Raw genomic sequence first — 16,915 nt, 5'->3', positions numbered from 1 at the left:
ATAATACGGCTAGTTAGAGTACAGTTATAGCATCTCTAAAGGTCCTGTAGAACACTGCTGTCGGTCACGTATCAGCGTTGACTCGAGGACACTTAAATCACATTCCCAACTGCTGTACTTCACAGAGCTCCATTTTAAAACATCTGATGTCTTCTATACCTTCAGTATGTGAAATGCATTAAGGCACTAACACCCTCTGCACAGGCTGACATGACTTCATATGAGCCATCTATGTAAACATGTTTCCCCATCTATGTAAACATGTTGTTTCCCCATCAGATCCAGTACTTTCATAGTTCTTTCTTTTTCTCAGTTTTTTTCTCAGTGTTTTTACAGAATTCCTACACACAGATCCGTTGAGGTTTAATTGTCACCCACCCCCCACAGGTATTTAATCAAGTTTCTGGCCAAGCTAGACGAGTACGAGGATGCTAATAAGATGACGCCGGGGAACATCGCCATCGTGCTGGGACCCAACCTGCTTTGGGATAACAATGAAGGGTATGTCTCACCCTTTACTCCACCCGTTAATATACACACAGACATGTCTCACCCTCTACTTCACCTGTTAATACACACACAGACATGTCTCACCCTCTAATACACACACAGACATGTCTCACCCTTTACTCCACCCGTTAATACACACACAGACATGTCTCACCCTCTACTTCACCTGTTAATACACACACAGACATGTCTCACCCTCTACTCCACCTGTTAATACACACACAGACATGTCTCACCCTCTACTCCACCCGTTAATACACACACAGACACACACAGACATGGTCTCACCCGTCTACTCCACCCGTTGAATACACACACAGACAATGTCTCACCCTCTACTCCACCTGTTAATACACACACAGGCTTTAATCACATTGAGCACATTCATCCATCTTTGCCCCATGTCTGGGCTGGCTTACAAGTAATTAAACAGCTTGCAGGTTATTAAAGAGAATGGAGGAAAACATCAATATGTAGTTAATCAAATCTGACAGTAGGGTTGAGTAGTTGTAATGTATTTCAGCATATTTCAAAACAATATATTTATCAAAAATTTAGTTAGGGTAAACAAAAAGGACAAGCCAGCAGCGTTAGTCAGGCTTTCTTTCTGCGTTATATTTTAGAAAATATATAAAAATGGGAACATTTCAGAGGCCTGCAAGTTCTTCAGCAACTTATGTTGTTAATAAGGAATGTCGTGTACATTCAAATCTTCCTAATGTTCTAAGGAGTTCTAAAGTGCTTGAGTTGGTTCTAACTATCTTATTGAAGATTCTTGTTGTTTGCGGCTTGCGTGACTGTTCTCTTCTCCCTGTTCCATGTTTGTTCTCCGGTTCTCCTGAAGGAACATCACCGAGATGATGACAACCGTCTCTCTGCAGATAGTCAGCATTCTGGAGCCCATTATCCAGCATGCAGACTGGATCTTTCCTGGTGGTGAGAAAGGCACACACACACACACACACACACACACCACACACACACACACACACACACACACACACGTACACATTAACACATCATCTTTACACACATTAACAAACTTAGACATCCAAACAGGCAGATGTGCACAGATTCTCGCAGACATACAAGCATGGACACGCACAAACACGCGCACACACACACACACATGAATAGACACACACACACACACACACACACACTTTGCGCACACACACACACATGAATGGACACACACACCACACACACCACACACACACACAAACGCATGGAACATAACACTCAAATCACATTTAACTTTTTTTGCTTTTGGTTGTTGGGAACTAACCTTTGACCCCTCTCGTCCCCCAGAGATCGAGTTCAACGTGACGGGTAACTACGGCAGCCCCGTGCACACCAACCACAACGCCAACTACAGCTCCATGCCCTCGCCCGACATGGACCACTCCGAACGCAAGCAGTCGGACCAGAGCCGCCGCCCGCTCAGCGTCGCCACCGACAACATGATGCTGGAGTTCTACAAGAAAGACGGGTGAGGGCCTATATGTTCACTCTGAGCCCAGGTAGCAAGGTTCCGAAAGTTTCTGCCAAGAATGACGTTCCCACTGTAGGGATTGGCCGGTTAGAGCCGTAACTTCTCTTAACCAGAGAGTTCCTGCTCTTGGGCGCCACACACAGGAACTAGGGGGCAGTGCCCTTCGCTGTGTGTATGTGCCAAGGGCACTGAGTGAACTGAGATCTACTGTTGGTGCAGCATATGGGTGAGGTCAGACAGATTAGAGCATGATGCAGTTTATAAACATGGCTGTGCTTGATCAAAAACATCCTGACTTTGCCGTCTTTAGTAGTCTAGTAGTCGTTGTGTTATGGCATGTGACACTGTCATGTGCTGAGGGTTGTGCCCTCGGGTCTGACTAGGTGGTATATAATAATAATAATAATAATAATAATAATAATAATTAATTTAATTTGTAATGCATTCAGAAGAATCTCAGAGTGCTATATGGGGGTCTATGTCTGTGTCTGTGTCTTTGTCTGCCTGTATATGTGTTTCTCCATCCGTGAGTCAGAGAGAGAGAGAGAGAGAGAGAGAGAGAGAGAGAGAGAGAGGAGCGTGTGAGCGAAATTGAGGTGGAGGGAGATTGTGAGATTATTGAGAATGGGAAGAGAACAGAAAGGGAGGGTGATATCCAGTATGTGTCAAATGAGAAGAAGGAATGAGAGCATGATAGAGAGGGGGAGAGAGAGAGGGAGGGAGAGAATGAAAGCTATCTGCAATAAACTGCCCAGGGAATGGGTAAAGGATTAGCACATCTCCCCTCTTCTCTCTCTCTCATCCTCTCTCTCTCTCTCTCTTTCTCTCATCCTCTCTCTCTCTCTCTCTCTCTCCCTCTTTCAGTCTTTCTCTTTCTCTCTGCCCTTGGGGCCGTGGTCTAATCTGTCTTCTCCCCCCCCTCTGAGTGGAGTAGAGTAGAGTGGAGCGGAGTGGAGCTCAGCTAATTAGCCAGACCAGGCTGCGCTCTCTCCTCTCCACTGCACTTTAATCAATAGAGCTCAGCACTCATTAGACACACAGACACACAGACAGACAGACAGACAGACAGACAGACAGACAGACAGACAGACAGACAGACAGACAGACAGACAGACAGACAGACAGACAGAGTCAGACAGTCAAACAGACAGACAGAAAGACAAACAGACAGACAGAAAGACAGGCAGTCAGAAAGATAGACAGAGTCAGACAGAGAGACATACAGAGTCAGACAGACAAACAGACAGAGGGAGGCTCAGGCCAGGGAGGATTCTTCTTCTTTTTCTCATCTTTTGGTCCTGTGGAGCACTTGAAACAAAGATGAGGTCAGGGGTTATGATTGTGATGATGAAGTTGATGATGATGATGATGAAGAGGAGAAGGAGGAGGAAGGGTAGAGTGAGGGTGCTGCTGCTGATGATGATGATGATGATGATGATCCTGATGATCATAATGAATAAGGCATGAAGGAGGAATAGGATGGTTGTGATGAAGCTGATGATGATGATGATGACGAAGACAATGCTGGCTTTGTTTAAAATTTCAAATACCCCTCCAACTTTTGAATGCAGTACACAGTATAGACAAGCGAAACATGTATGTGTGAAAAAACGTATTGTTGTTGTGAATCACCTTCCTGTGTGGTGGAGAGGTGTAGGGGAAGAGGGGCAAATCCTCTAAGCTCTGGCCTCATGCGGTCAGTGCGGCCCACACATCCTCAGGCAGCTGCAAAAATAGTTGCTGTTGTCAGCAAGTCAGATCCACTGGGAATCCCGTTTGGAGTTCCCTGACATTCCTGTTGGCTACTATGGTTTTCAACGGAGAAGTTTCTGTGTCGGTGTTAAGACAAATCAGCCGTTTCGAGGAGGATCACAGTGCTATCCATGTTTCCTGTCTGACTAAACGTGATCCACAAACTCTCCATATCCGTCCAGTGGTGACCCAGGGTTCACTGGTGCATGAGTGCAATTATAAAACTACCCCACAACGCTGTCCATCTCGTCCTTTACCATGTGTGGATGCAACTACCCCACAATGCTGTCCATCTCGTCCTTTACCATGTGTGGATGCAACTACCCCACAACGCTGTTCATCTCGTCCTTTACCATGTGTGGATGCAACTACCCCACAACGCTGTCCATCTCGTCCTTTACCATGTGTGGATACAAGCAACTCTAATCTGCCCGCAGTCATCCCTGCTATTTATTTTTGGGTGCATTTCTGTCTAGTGGGAAACGTCCTAATTTTTTGTTAATGAATCTGGTAATTGGCTCACCAGTGGGCCAGCTCAGGGGGAACTCTAATGGGAGGGTGTGTGTGCGCCCCGCCCCCCCCCCCCGCCTCCCCCCCCATAATTTCCTCTTTGCATGCACAAATCTCTTTCACTCGCCCTTCCTTAAATTAGGGTCTTATATTACTCTCTTCTTCCCTTCTACCCATCAAGGTTGGGTAACTTCATACTTGAACCCTCTGTACATGTCACAAGCATGTTATGGCAGACATAAGGCACCTGTTATTAATCACCACGGCAGTCAGTGCCCCAGTGATGTAAAATCCCATGTTATCTTTATCAGAAATCACCATGACAACTCTCAAAATTGTATATTGATGCTATACCAGGCTGATATCACCTGCTAGTATCAAAACATCATCATAACCATTAGCGGATAATTCTAATAATGATTATATCACTGGACATTGATTGTCACGACAGCTTATGACAGGATATGACGGCTGCTAGGACATGGTTATGTCAGTGTTATGACACAGAGTTTAAGTACAGTGCTACTCTTGGCTCTTCTAGCGATGTTTCTGTCCAAGACTAACGGCTAGTTTCTTCTGTTTGACCTATGGCAGCATTAGGAAAATCCAGAGGTATGGTACCACTTTCCTCTCTCTCTTTTGCTCAGTTTAGTCTCACCCTTTCCTCATCACTGATGTTCACTTTGACCATATTCTCAGTAATGTCTCACAAAGGCCTGTATTTATAACATGAGAAAGGATGATGTTGTGGTTGTTGCAATTTGCCCTTTGTGAATATAACCTCTATTTGACATATTCTCACACATGATAATCTTGATCTTAATATTAAATAATAATAACAATAATAATAATAAAAATAATAATATTAATACTTCTGAACTGAAGAAAGAAAACATAATTTAAAAGTTACTTTAAAAGTAAAGCAAAATATTATGACTAATGAGAATTTTTTTTTTTTACATTTATGAGCTTCTTAATACTGAGTGTTGGTTGGAACTCTGTGTCTCACCTCCGTCTCTGATCCCGCTCTCTCATTGGTCACGTGTGTCCCGCCTCTCTCCTCCCCCCATGCGATTGGCCGTGTGTGTGCCCCGCCACTCCTCTCCCGCTCTGTGATTGGTCGGGGTCGCGTGTGTGTGTAAAGCAGCATGGGGGTGCGGGTGATGGACACATCGTGGGTGTCGCGGCCGCGGCTCATCGTCGGCACGGAAGACCTCGTCGACCCCGCCGAGCCTCCAGGGCCCCTGCCTGCCCGGGGATGAGTTTGGGGATCTGTACGCCTCCCCTCCCCCACACCCCGGGGGGCAGCAGCGACCGCGTCAGGTAAGGACTCGAGGGCAGGAGGGGTCCCCACAAAACCGCCATCCTGGCTTGCTCTGATCAAGACATTCAATAACTCATAACCAGCTACACACACACACACACACACACACACACACATACACACACACACACACACACACACACACTCACACTCTCACACACACACACACACACACACACACACACACACACACACACACACACACACACACACACACACACACCACACACACACACACATTGTGCTAGGTAAGGCCACCAGCAGGGCTCCCAACAGGATAACCACCTGGCATTGAATGACAACACATTTTAATAAACACCCATTAACTTATGGCCTCTGAACACACACACACACACACACACACACACACACACACACACACACACACACACACACAAACACACAGATACACACACATACACACACACCTACACACACACACACAGATACACACACGCACACACACACACAGATACACACTCGCACACACACACATACACACACACACACACACACGGATACACACAAACACACACACACACACACACACACACAATGACTCACGATAGTGTTTTTCCTTGTGTCTCTCCAAGACACACTCTGATTAACAATAATACACTGTCTGCTTCTTCTTTTGGATCAGCGGTGCTTCTTTCTTGCCTGTTTTTTCTCTGTGGCTGTTTCTCGCCCCTCTCTCTCTCTCACCCTCTTTCTCTCTTCCTCTCTCTCTCTCTCACCCTCTCTCTCCCTCTCTATCTCTCACCCTATTTTTCTCTTCCTCTCTCTCTCTTTCACTCTCTTTCTCTCTACCTTCATTCTCACCTCTACTCTTTTCTGTTCATGTCGTACTCTGTCCATCATGTTGTCTCTTGAGTGTTAACTCTGTCTTTAAACTCACTTCGTGTCACTTTGCTTCGCCTGTGTTTGTCATCAATCACCCTCTTGAATGAGATATGTGCTATGAATCAGATATGTGATGTAAACAGCAGATCACATGGTCTTGAGTGTGTGTGTGTGTGTGTGTGTGTGTGTTTGTGTGTTTGTGTAGATCCTTCTGATCTGCCAAGCCATGTGCATTTGTAGTTAATGGACTCAGTATGGGCTTCCTCCTGAGAACACAAACACAGCTTTGCTCCCCCTGAGTGCTTCAGGCCAGCACAGCTCATGTGCGTTATATTACACAATGCAGAAAAATGCACACACAATGCACACTGGACTGTGTATATATATATATATAAATATACATAGACACTCAATGCCCTATGGGTGCATTTGGCATGACCCTCGTTTACCTTTTTCACTTTTTCCTTCTTTCGCTTTTCCTTCTATTTGTTTATGTTCTGTCCCTCACTAACTCACCCTCCATCCTACACTACTGTGTTTAGCCTCACAGATTTCACCGGTGCTAAAATGTTAACCTGAACCCAAACAGCTGTAGTCCCAAAACCCTCTAAATAACCTTCAAAGCACCTCAGAATGCTCACATGAAATAAACTACGTTTCCCACACTCCCCCGTTACCCTCTTAGACCAGGTGTCCCTCTTTCCGGCCACCTGCTTTGAAACTGTGTCCTTCTCACCATCTCTCTCTCCTTTATCTATTTCACTAAATAAACTACGTTTCCCACACTCCCCCCTTCCTCTCTCAGCTGAGGTCAACTGTGTCCTTCTCCTCTCTCTCTTCTTTATCTATTTCACGTCGCACTCTGTGTGTCTTCTGGACGTTTCCGCAGCTCTGACGACGTGTTCTCCTCCAACAATTGGTCGGACACCTGCTACATCTACCCCTCCCCGGAGGAGGAGAGGCCCCCGCCTCCGTACCCCTACTCCGCCTACTCTTCCTCCTCCTCCTCCTCCTCCCCTTCTCCCTCCCCTTTCACGCCCTCCACTTCCTCCTCCTTCTCCTGCTACTCGCACTCTCATCACTCACACCTCTCCTCGCACTACCACCAACACCACTTACACCCCCAGCACCCCCACCACCATCACCACCACCATCACCACTCCAGGTCCTCATCCTGCTCTCGTCCTGTGGCCCCCGGCCCCGAGTCAGTGGCCCCGGGCCCCTCCCCACCTCCGCGCTGGTCTGGCTACAGCCCCCCGCCCTTGCCGCCGTCTCCGTGTCCTTCCCTGTCCCCGTGCCCGTCCTTGTCCCCGTCCCCGCACCCGCACCCCCACGTCTCGTCGTCCGCGCGCTCCCCCTCGCTGGACATCAACTCCAACCCCAAGCCCAGCTCTCTGCTGCTGCTGCCCAGGCAGATGTCTCTGTGTGAGCACGCGGCGCATGTGTCCCTCACCCCGCTCACCCCCACCCTCAGCCCCGCCGCGCCCGCCTGTGGCCCGTTCCCCTCCGAATCTAACGCCCCTACCCCTCCGCCCCCGCCCCCCTCTACACCAAGCCCCCGCTCTGCCGCCTCGACCCGCCCCTCGGCCCCCTCCTCTCCCAGTCCGCCCCGCCTCCCTGGGCCGCCTGTATCTGCGGGCGTGAGCGAGGACCCCGGCTGACTAGGTAAATGCACACTGGACGCGCTGCCCGAGGCTGTCTTGGGTTGCGCCCGATTACAAATATCATCGCGACAGACAGAAACATGTCTTTGTCAGGGGTCTGAAAGAGCAACATATAGACAGAAGAGAGAGAAACAGAGAGAGAGAGAGAGAAAGAGAGAGAGAGAGAGAGAGAAAGAGAGGGAAAGAGAGGGAGAAACAAATAGACCAAGAAGGGCTTCCTCAGTAGTGTCCAAACTGCATCTGCTCATTCTAAAAGTCATGTGACCTTAATTTGTCAACATCCCTGTCTTCTTTTCATTTGCAAATCAATTTTCAAAGTCCATATTTTCCATTTTGTGGAAGCCATCGCTCTTGCGAACACATCCATCACCAGTGAAAGCTTATGCCAGCTTATGCCAGAGTTACACCCACACCCAGCCCTGGCCCACCCCATGGGCAGCTGCTCGCTCTTCTGTTGCAAATTAAGGACGTTTGTTTTTCTTGTACTGCCCCCGTTTGGCTGTTATCATCTAATGACAGGACTAGATGGCTATCCTTCATGGGGATGTTTATTGTATTTTTTTATTCATTTTTTTTTTTTTATCGTGGAATGGCTGCAGCTGTGCCTTCGCACGTGACTTTTTTTAATGGTTCAGTGGTGAGCCTATGGGGAAGATGTTGAGTGATGGAGCGAGTAAGTATATACTGTGTTTGTGAGTATGTGTGTCTGTAAGTATGTACTGTGTTTGTGAGTATGTGTGTCTGTGAGTTCACTGGCTAATTGCCTGCTTTCCATCAGTACTTTGAAGAACAAGGAACTCTCCCCTGTGATTGGCCCAGAAAGCCATGCAGTCAGCGCCATCTAGTGGACACTCGCTGTGCACTGATCAGAGTCCTCACACTCTACGGAAAGGTATGTGTGTTTGAGTTAAAGACTCTGTTTACTGATGTGCATGCATGTCATTGTAGCTGTATGCTAAATATAAGACTCTGCTGATCTCCCCTTCTGACTCTTGATAACATATCTATGTAGTATTTCAGGGAAGCTTAACAGTTAACTATGTTCAGTGAGATGAATTCCTCTACAATATGTGTGTGTGTGTGTGTGTGATTGAGTGTCTGTGTGTGTGTGTGTGTGTGTGACTGAGTGAGTGAGTGAGTGAGTGTGTGTGTGTGTGTGTGAGAGATAGTGAGTGTGTGAGTGCATTTGCCTGTTTTTATATTAAATCTCTCTTCCCTCTTCGTCCTGCTCCAGTCTCCAAGAAGCTGGCCCCCATCCCCCCTAAAGGCTCCTACCCTCCGTCCGACCAGTCCACCGGACAGCCCTCGCCCATCAGCCTGTCCCCGACCCCGCCGAGCACGCCGTCCCCCTACAGCTTCAGCTACCCGCAGGGCTACGCCACCATCGCCTCGCCCAGCCAGTGCCAGTCGCAGGCCACCACGCCCCCCTCCTTCTCCGCCAGCTCCACCGGCACCCTGCCCAAGGCCCGGCCTGCACCCAAACCCCGCCAGCGGCCCAGCCTGCCCCCGCCGCAGCCCCCCAGCACCCCGGGCTCCTCCCCCCTGCCCCTGGAGCACGGTGGCCTGCTGGAGGGGCTGTCCCCTGGAGAGAGCATGTCAACCGGTAAGGATGCAGCTCACATCACATCACATCACATCTACATCACATCTACATACATTATGTATGTATTTATGTATGCAGAATATTTATGGATGGATGGATGGATGTATGGATGCAGATAGCACGCCCACTGGTAAGGAGGCAGATAGCATGCCCTCTGGTAAGGAGGCAGATAGCATGCCCTCTGGTAAGGATGCTGTTCACCTCACAGATTGTATATACAGTATGTATGTATGTATGTATATATGTATGTATGTATGTTTGTATGTATGTATGGTTGTACTATGTATGGATGTAGTTATGTATTTATGTATGTATGCAGAGTATGTATGCAAAATATGTATGTATGTATGTATGTATGCAGAATATGTATGTAGTATGTATGCAGAGTATGTATGTATATGTACATATGTATGTATAGTTGTATGGTTGTATGGATGGATGCAGATAGCATGTCCACTGGTTTGGGATGCAGATAGCATGTCCACTGGTAAGGATGCAGATAGCATGTCCACTGGTAAGGATGCAGATCACCAATAATTCTGTAGGGGTAAAAGTGATGCATTGTTTTGGTGAGTAGGTAGGTGTTGGCTCTGTGAGTGATTTGGCCATGATACAGGCTAGATCAGGGTCAGGTTCATACCAGAGATGAGTGCTGTTCCAACCATTATCATCTCTCTCTCTCTCTCTCTCTCTCTCTCTCTCTCTCTCTCTCTCTCTCTCTCTCTCTCTCTTCTCGTCCTTCTCCGTCTGCCTCCCTCTCTCTCTTTTTCCTTTGAATCACTTTCATTTCTGACATGTTGCCTTTTTCAATGAGAAAGCCAGATACATCTTACCCAGGCTATCCTGCCACCATATTACAAATGCTCTATGTCTCTGCAGTTACAAACATGTGTGCTAAACGTTTAAAGATCTTATTGTTCTTGTTCACGATAACTCAATTCAATTCAGAAATTTCAATTCAGTTAAATTATTATTATTTGTTTAAGGTTATTGGACTTAATATGATAATTATGGCCATTTTTGCTAAATGTTTCCAAACTCAATATCCTCTTTGTCGACTCCTCTTGTTGTTGTTTACCTGCAGCGGTATGAGGCCAGTCATTGGTTCAGTGTGAGGCAGTGAGTGAGGGGTAAGCAGGCTACGACTGTACACTAAAGCTTGACCCTTCCCAGCCACCGTCCAAGCATTCACGCTAATAACTCCTGGTCTGGCTCTCCGTTCCGTATACGTGCATATACCTGTTCACACGGATCCGCATACGTATATATGAGTATATATGTATGTATATATATGTATGTATGTATACGTATATATGAATATATATGTATGTGTATATATGTATGTATGTATACGTATATGTGAGTATATATGTATGTAAGTATGACACCGCTGTGTGTGTATGGTCCTCCACTAACCGTCCTGTTCCACCTGTGCATGGAGGGCTGAGAGGCTGAAGCAATGCATGGCTTTGTGGACCAGTCTGATCGAAGAGGCCATGTGCAAGTGTACAAGCAAACACACACAACACACACACACACACACACACACACACACACACATATACATACATACACAACACACACACACACACACACACACACACACACACACACACACATACACACACACACACACACACACACCGGCAAAGAGTGTTCATAAGTAAGGAGTCCATTTCAAAGCACTCAACATGAAGTGACAGACTTCTGCTTCGCCCGTGCCCCCTACCCCAACTTACCCCACAGCTCCCCGCTCCCACCCTCTGGTCGACCCCCTGAACCCAGTGCAGTGCTTGGGCCTGGGATCAATCTGCCCTCTGACCACCCCCCCCCCCCCCCCATCACCAGTCAAACAGCACCCTGTTGCCCCTGCCTGTGCTTGCCCTCCACCAACGGACCCTCTGCAACGATCCCTGGGCACCATGACCATGTGTGTCCCAGCTCCCATAAACAGCATCAGCGGCAGCTATGAGAAGCACTACAGAGCCCAACAGAGCCTCGTGATCTCTCCAGGCCTTATGTTATATTGTTGTAACATTAGCCTAAGTTTGACATTTAAAATATATGTCCTTCACGGTGAGGCAGTGCTTTCCTTAGCTGCATTGGTCTGGTCATGGTCGCTGATTAAATGTTGTATGTTCATCGTGAAAAAACATGTTGTTTTTCTCACCAGATGTTTCGCCCCAGCAGTGTTGCTGCTGCTGATGCAGATGTGCTCCTTCTCAGTCCTCAAGGGCATGAACACACACACAGGGCCCTAGTTTCATTGACGGGCAACGAGCAAAGCGGCTAGCGAAGTCCGACGCGCATGAACTAAAGATATTGTGCTGACCCACCTATGTTTGCGCTTAGGATCTATCTCACGGTATTAAATTAGCAATATGATTTTGCCAATATATTAAATTGTCGTTAGTTTCACGCGCGGCAGACTTTGCTCATTGCTGGTTCCTTTGCTCCTTGCCAGTTGGCCGTCAATGAAATGTGGGCCTACATTGTGTAACAGTGTTCTCCCTGTTTGCCTGGTCATTTGAGAGCACTACAATCATTATCGGGCGGCAGTGGCGCAGGAGGTAGAGAAGTCGTTTAGTAATCAGGAGATTGCCTGTCGAAGTGTCCTTGAGCAAGACACTGAATCCCTAATTGCTCCTGATGTGCAGTGTGCCATCAGTGTAAATGTAAAATGTGTATACATTGTAAGTTGCACATATGTAAGTCGCTTTGGATAAAAGCGTCTGCTAAATGACTAAATGTAAATGTAATTACGGTCATTCAGAAATTAACAACTTACTTCAAATCAAGTCAGTGAAAATGACAAATGTTTAGAAAAACTACAGCTGTGGCGTCAGTCGTATGTCGCCAGTCGCTCATGTGTCCAACGATTGTTCAGTGATTCTGATGGTGGTACCCTCTACAATGACCAGGAGAAACACCACATTAATATAATGTCTATAATTGTATGTTAAACATTGGTCAGTGCACCTGTTCCACATATCAAAGAGTCAAGTTTGTTTAATTACTTACTAAATTGCATAATGACATATTTACCTCTTTTTCTTTGCTTTTTCTTCTCTTGTTTCATCAATGCTATCTTTTAAATTCATTCTTCTCTTACATCTCTCTTTTGCCATCCACTCCTCCTTCCTTTTTTGACCCCTCCCTCACTTATCCACTGCCCCCGTCAGAATCTTTCTGCAACCTGGACATTCCCGCCATCAACGTGGAGCTGGACGGCATTCTGGAGGTGGCGTACGGCGCCCTCCACAGGCACTCTGTGGTCATGGCGGCCGTGGCGCTGGAGGCCTCGGGCAGGGCGGAGCCAGAGGAGGACTCAGAGAGCACGGCATTATGACATCACGACACCCTCACCCAATCCCAGACCACCTCCACTGCAACCTCATACACCAACACCCCCTCCACCACTCTTGGATGCTATACACCCAACCCATGTTCTCCACCTGCACAGGATTGGATCGCATCATCTACTGCAACTACGGAGGCCTGTAGTGCCCAAAATAGCCCTTCATACTAGCTTTCCCTACAGACTACGACATGACATTGTCAATAAACAGTATATAAGATCAATATGAAAACAGTGTACAGAAACCAGAAGTACCACTGGCAGAACACAACCGTGATGCATCAACAGAGGACACAAAGTCAGTTCTTTTTTTTAAACATCGTAACAAGTTTTTTAATGTTGTTATTTTTTCTGTTGTTTGTGTCTTTATCTTTTTCTTTGCCTTACCTATTTTGCCTTTAATGACCTACGAAGACGGAGCAGAGCTGCAGAGAAATTAAATAAAAGACACTTAAGGCATCTTTAGCGCTCTCTTTCACGACAGCTAATCTGATTTCCCTGCACGGTGTCGGTGAGGTCACAATGAACATGGCATCTGTTCTATCCAATCGGGTTTCTGCTCTCAGGAGTTGGCCAATCAGAACAACTTCCCTTTCGCTCATTGTCCAGTGAAGTAGTGGGTATGTCAGGTAATGCATAAATTCTAAGAATGTCCACAAAATAAATAGTTTATGATATAACCACAAGATGACACACTTTAAAAAATATATAAGAGGAAAATAGGAGCAACATGACTTTATTTTCGAAGCTGGGTTAAACATTTAAGTTGAAGGTGTATATACAAAGAGATGGGGTTTGAATAGGGAGGGGGTAAAGATGTACTGTGGGAAAAGATAAATAATCTGGTTGTTGAAAATGGTCGAGTATTAGACAATTGTGTGTGTGTGTCTGTGTGCATGTTTGTTTTATGTGTGTGTGTATGTGTGTGTGTGTGTGTGTGTGTGTGTGTGTGTGTGTGTGTGTGACTGTGTGTGTGTTTGTGTGTGTGTATGCGTGTGGTTTAAGCTCATTGGTCCCCCTCAGTGTGATACTACCACAGACTCCTGCTGTTCATGAAGGAGCCGATAGCTGATTCAGTGTAGATGGTAAAGGCCCTATGACCACACTTGTGACTAAGGCTCACAGCAGTAGCTCATCCACACCTTCCAACAGGTGTGTGTGTGTGTGTGTGATTTTTGAAAAAGGGAAATGTCCTCTGTCCATTTAGTGACCGCTGAGATAAAATCACTTTGCTTAAAGGTGTAGTCCGCAAATTTCTGGCTCTGTAGATCAGACCGATCCATACACTATTCCAGCCAATCAACACTTTTGGACAGGTGTAATTTGATTGGCTGTTGAGCTGAAATGTCAACAACCTTTTGTCGGAATCACAGACTCAACCTTTAGCCAGAATCACAGACTCCACCTTTAATGTACCATGTATTAGCAAAGGAGGACAATTAATAAATAGTAATTATTTAAGCGAAGCAAGGAATGTTTGAACCAGGGACATGTTTGTCCATTTAGTAAACGTTGAGATAAAATCACTTTGCCTAAATCTTACCCAGGTTTGAACAAAGTAGGACAACGGTGCACTGCTCCCCCAGCAGGTGAAGGTAGATAGCTGCCCGCTTTGGAAGGTCTCTGGTCAGAATCTGGTCAGAATCTGGTTTGGACCATAACGCCGTCATACTGTGCTGTCAGTCAGTCAGTGTTGCTCCAAGTTCTTGTTTGCTGAACATCAGGTGCACCTTTTGTCAGGAGATGATCAAATATGTCATTAGATGCAGTAAGGACTAAGAATAGTCTAAGGCCTTTTTCTTTGAGGAGGATTAAAATGTGATCAGCTGCACTAAGGACTAAGAATGGTCTAAGGCCTTTTTTTTCAAGGAGGATTAAAAGTTGACCTTCTAAAGTAGAACATATAACACTGGTTCAGATCTGAAATACTAATGTTGCCAATCTCACCACATGATTTGAGTTTCTTTTCACACAGTGTGTGTATTGTACTAATCATGTTCTCATTTGAAGACCAATGTCCACCCTCCCCTTCAGAAACCATGGCTCCGAGGAAGAAGAACTGTGTTGATAAAAAAGATGCTCACTGATGTGCTTGCTTCCTCCATACGCCATTCTCCACAATGTACATAAATATACAGTGTGAGGAAACCTTGTAAATAAAAAAAGCTCAATGTGTATATACAGATGTGAAGGGAAAAAGACAAGCTATTTATAAAGAGAAAAAAATATCTATTATATGGATCTATATATTGATATGGTGGTGTGCATTTTTACTGCCTCTTAACAGTCCTGAGCACAACGTTTTCAAAGTCACTCGCTAGGCTTGAGCATGGTGAGAGCTAGTTTTCTATAGCTAGGCATACCATGCAATTTATCAATAAGTATTGAGGTAAGACAAATTGTATTTATGGAAATGATTTCATGGCACAACTCAATGGACTGTGCTGTATCACATGTGTGTGTGTGTGTGTGTGTGTGTGTGTATGAGCGTGAGCGTGTGTGTGTGAGTACGTGCATGAAGGCTATGTCATATTTTATTTCTCTGTACTGATAAATAAATATATGTATTGACACTCAGTGTGGCACATTAGACAACCCTATACGTGTCAACGTGTCACAGAGATTCTCATGTTTGCCAAGAAAATAAATAAACAAACAAACAACTTAAAAAGCATATCATAGTCTAGCAACCCCTCAGCTAACAACCTATCCAGCACAACTTGCATACTTAGAACACCCTTCTGCTTAGCTGAGGTGATTTAACAGTCGGCTTGCTTCTGCTCACATACTGCACCTTTAGTACACACAGACAGATGAAGGAAATGAAGACGATCAGGATGAGGTTGCAATTCAAAAAACAAACAACAACAAGAAATGACAACAACCACAACAACAAAACATGTTCCATTGTAAAGATGAGATGGCTGCTCACAGTCTCACTGGTTCTGACCCGAGTCTGTCATGGAGCTACTCCACATGAGAACTACATCCAGGCCAGACCTAGGCTAGATCCAGTACAGACTTGGGTCAGACTTAGCTAGAACCAGTACAGACTTGGGTCAGACTTAGGCGGGATCCAGTACAAATTTAGGTCAGACTTAGGCTAGGTTCAGCACAGGTCCTCTCCACAGTCAGTAGTTATCTGGGACTGTATGTAGGCTTTGCTGTTACCCTTTAGCAATAAGAGATCAGGTTTGATGTGAATAGACAGACTGTAAGGAAAGTGATTTTTTTTTTTTTTTGAAAATCAAAAGTTGAATTGTTGTATGTCATGTGTAACAGCTGTTTGAAATTCTTTTGTAATTTCATAAATTCTGCTCATTACTGAGCTATAACTTGTTGTACTGCTGAATGGAGAAAAAAAAGAACAACACAATTTGGATGAACTTTTTTGTCAAGAGTAAATGAAAAAAAAACTGTTTCTAAAGATTGTTTGATAATGTTTGGATATTCTGGGAGCCACGGGGCGATTTTGTACAGTATTTGTTCGGACCCATTTTGTCTGTGCAGAACCCTGGTAGTGGCTGACTTTGAAAACGGATCTGATCCTTAACTTGGAATACCCCCTTGACCTGAGGTGCATTCAAACTAGCAAACAAAGGCAAATGTTCACCATCATCTTCAAACTATTTAATTTTTTTACTTTTGCTTGGGGTTCACTGCAAACCTTTGCGAACACACACAAGCAGTCTTAAGAGGTAGTTCTCGGCAAACAAACACAGACACTGGACCAAGGGTTACCGTTTAAATCAAACAATTTGGAATATTTGCACATGAACGTTAAAATTAAATAGTTTAAAGAAAGCCTGTTGGCCTCAAACGTTCGCTGAACTTGAATGCACCTCAGGTTTGGAGA

At 45.6% G+C, this 16,915-nt stretch overlaps 1 pseudogene; it reads left to right on the top strand.

The window, feature by feature from the left end:
• The first annotated feature begins 278 nt into the window (after nucleotides 1-278).
• Nucleotides 279-15,955, top strand: LOC122129159 (annotated as a pseudogene).
• Nucleotides 15,956-16,915: the final 960 nt, after the last annotated feature.

Source organism: Clupea harengus, unplaced genomic scaffold (assembly GCF_900700415.2).
Source record: "Clupea harengus unplaced genomic scaffold, Ch_v2.0.2, whole genome shotgun sequence".
Taxonomy (NCBI): Eukaryota; Metazoa; Chordata; class Actinopteri; order Clupeiformes; family Clupeidae; genus Clupea; species Clupea harengus.
This window is presented reverse-complemented; position numbering and strand designations above follow the sequence as displayed.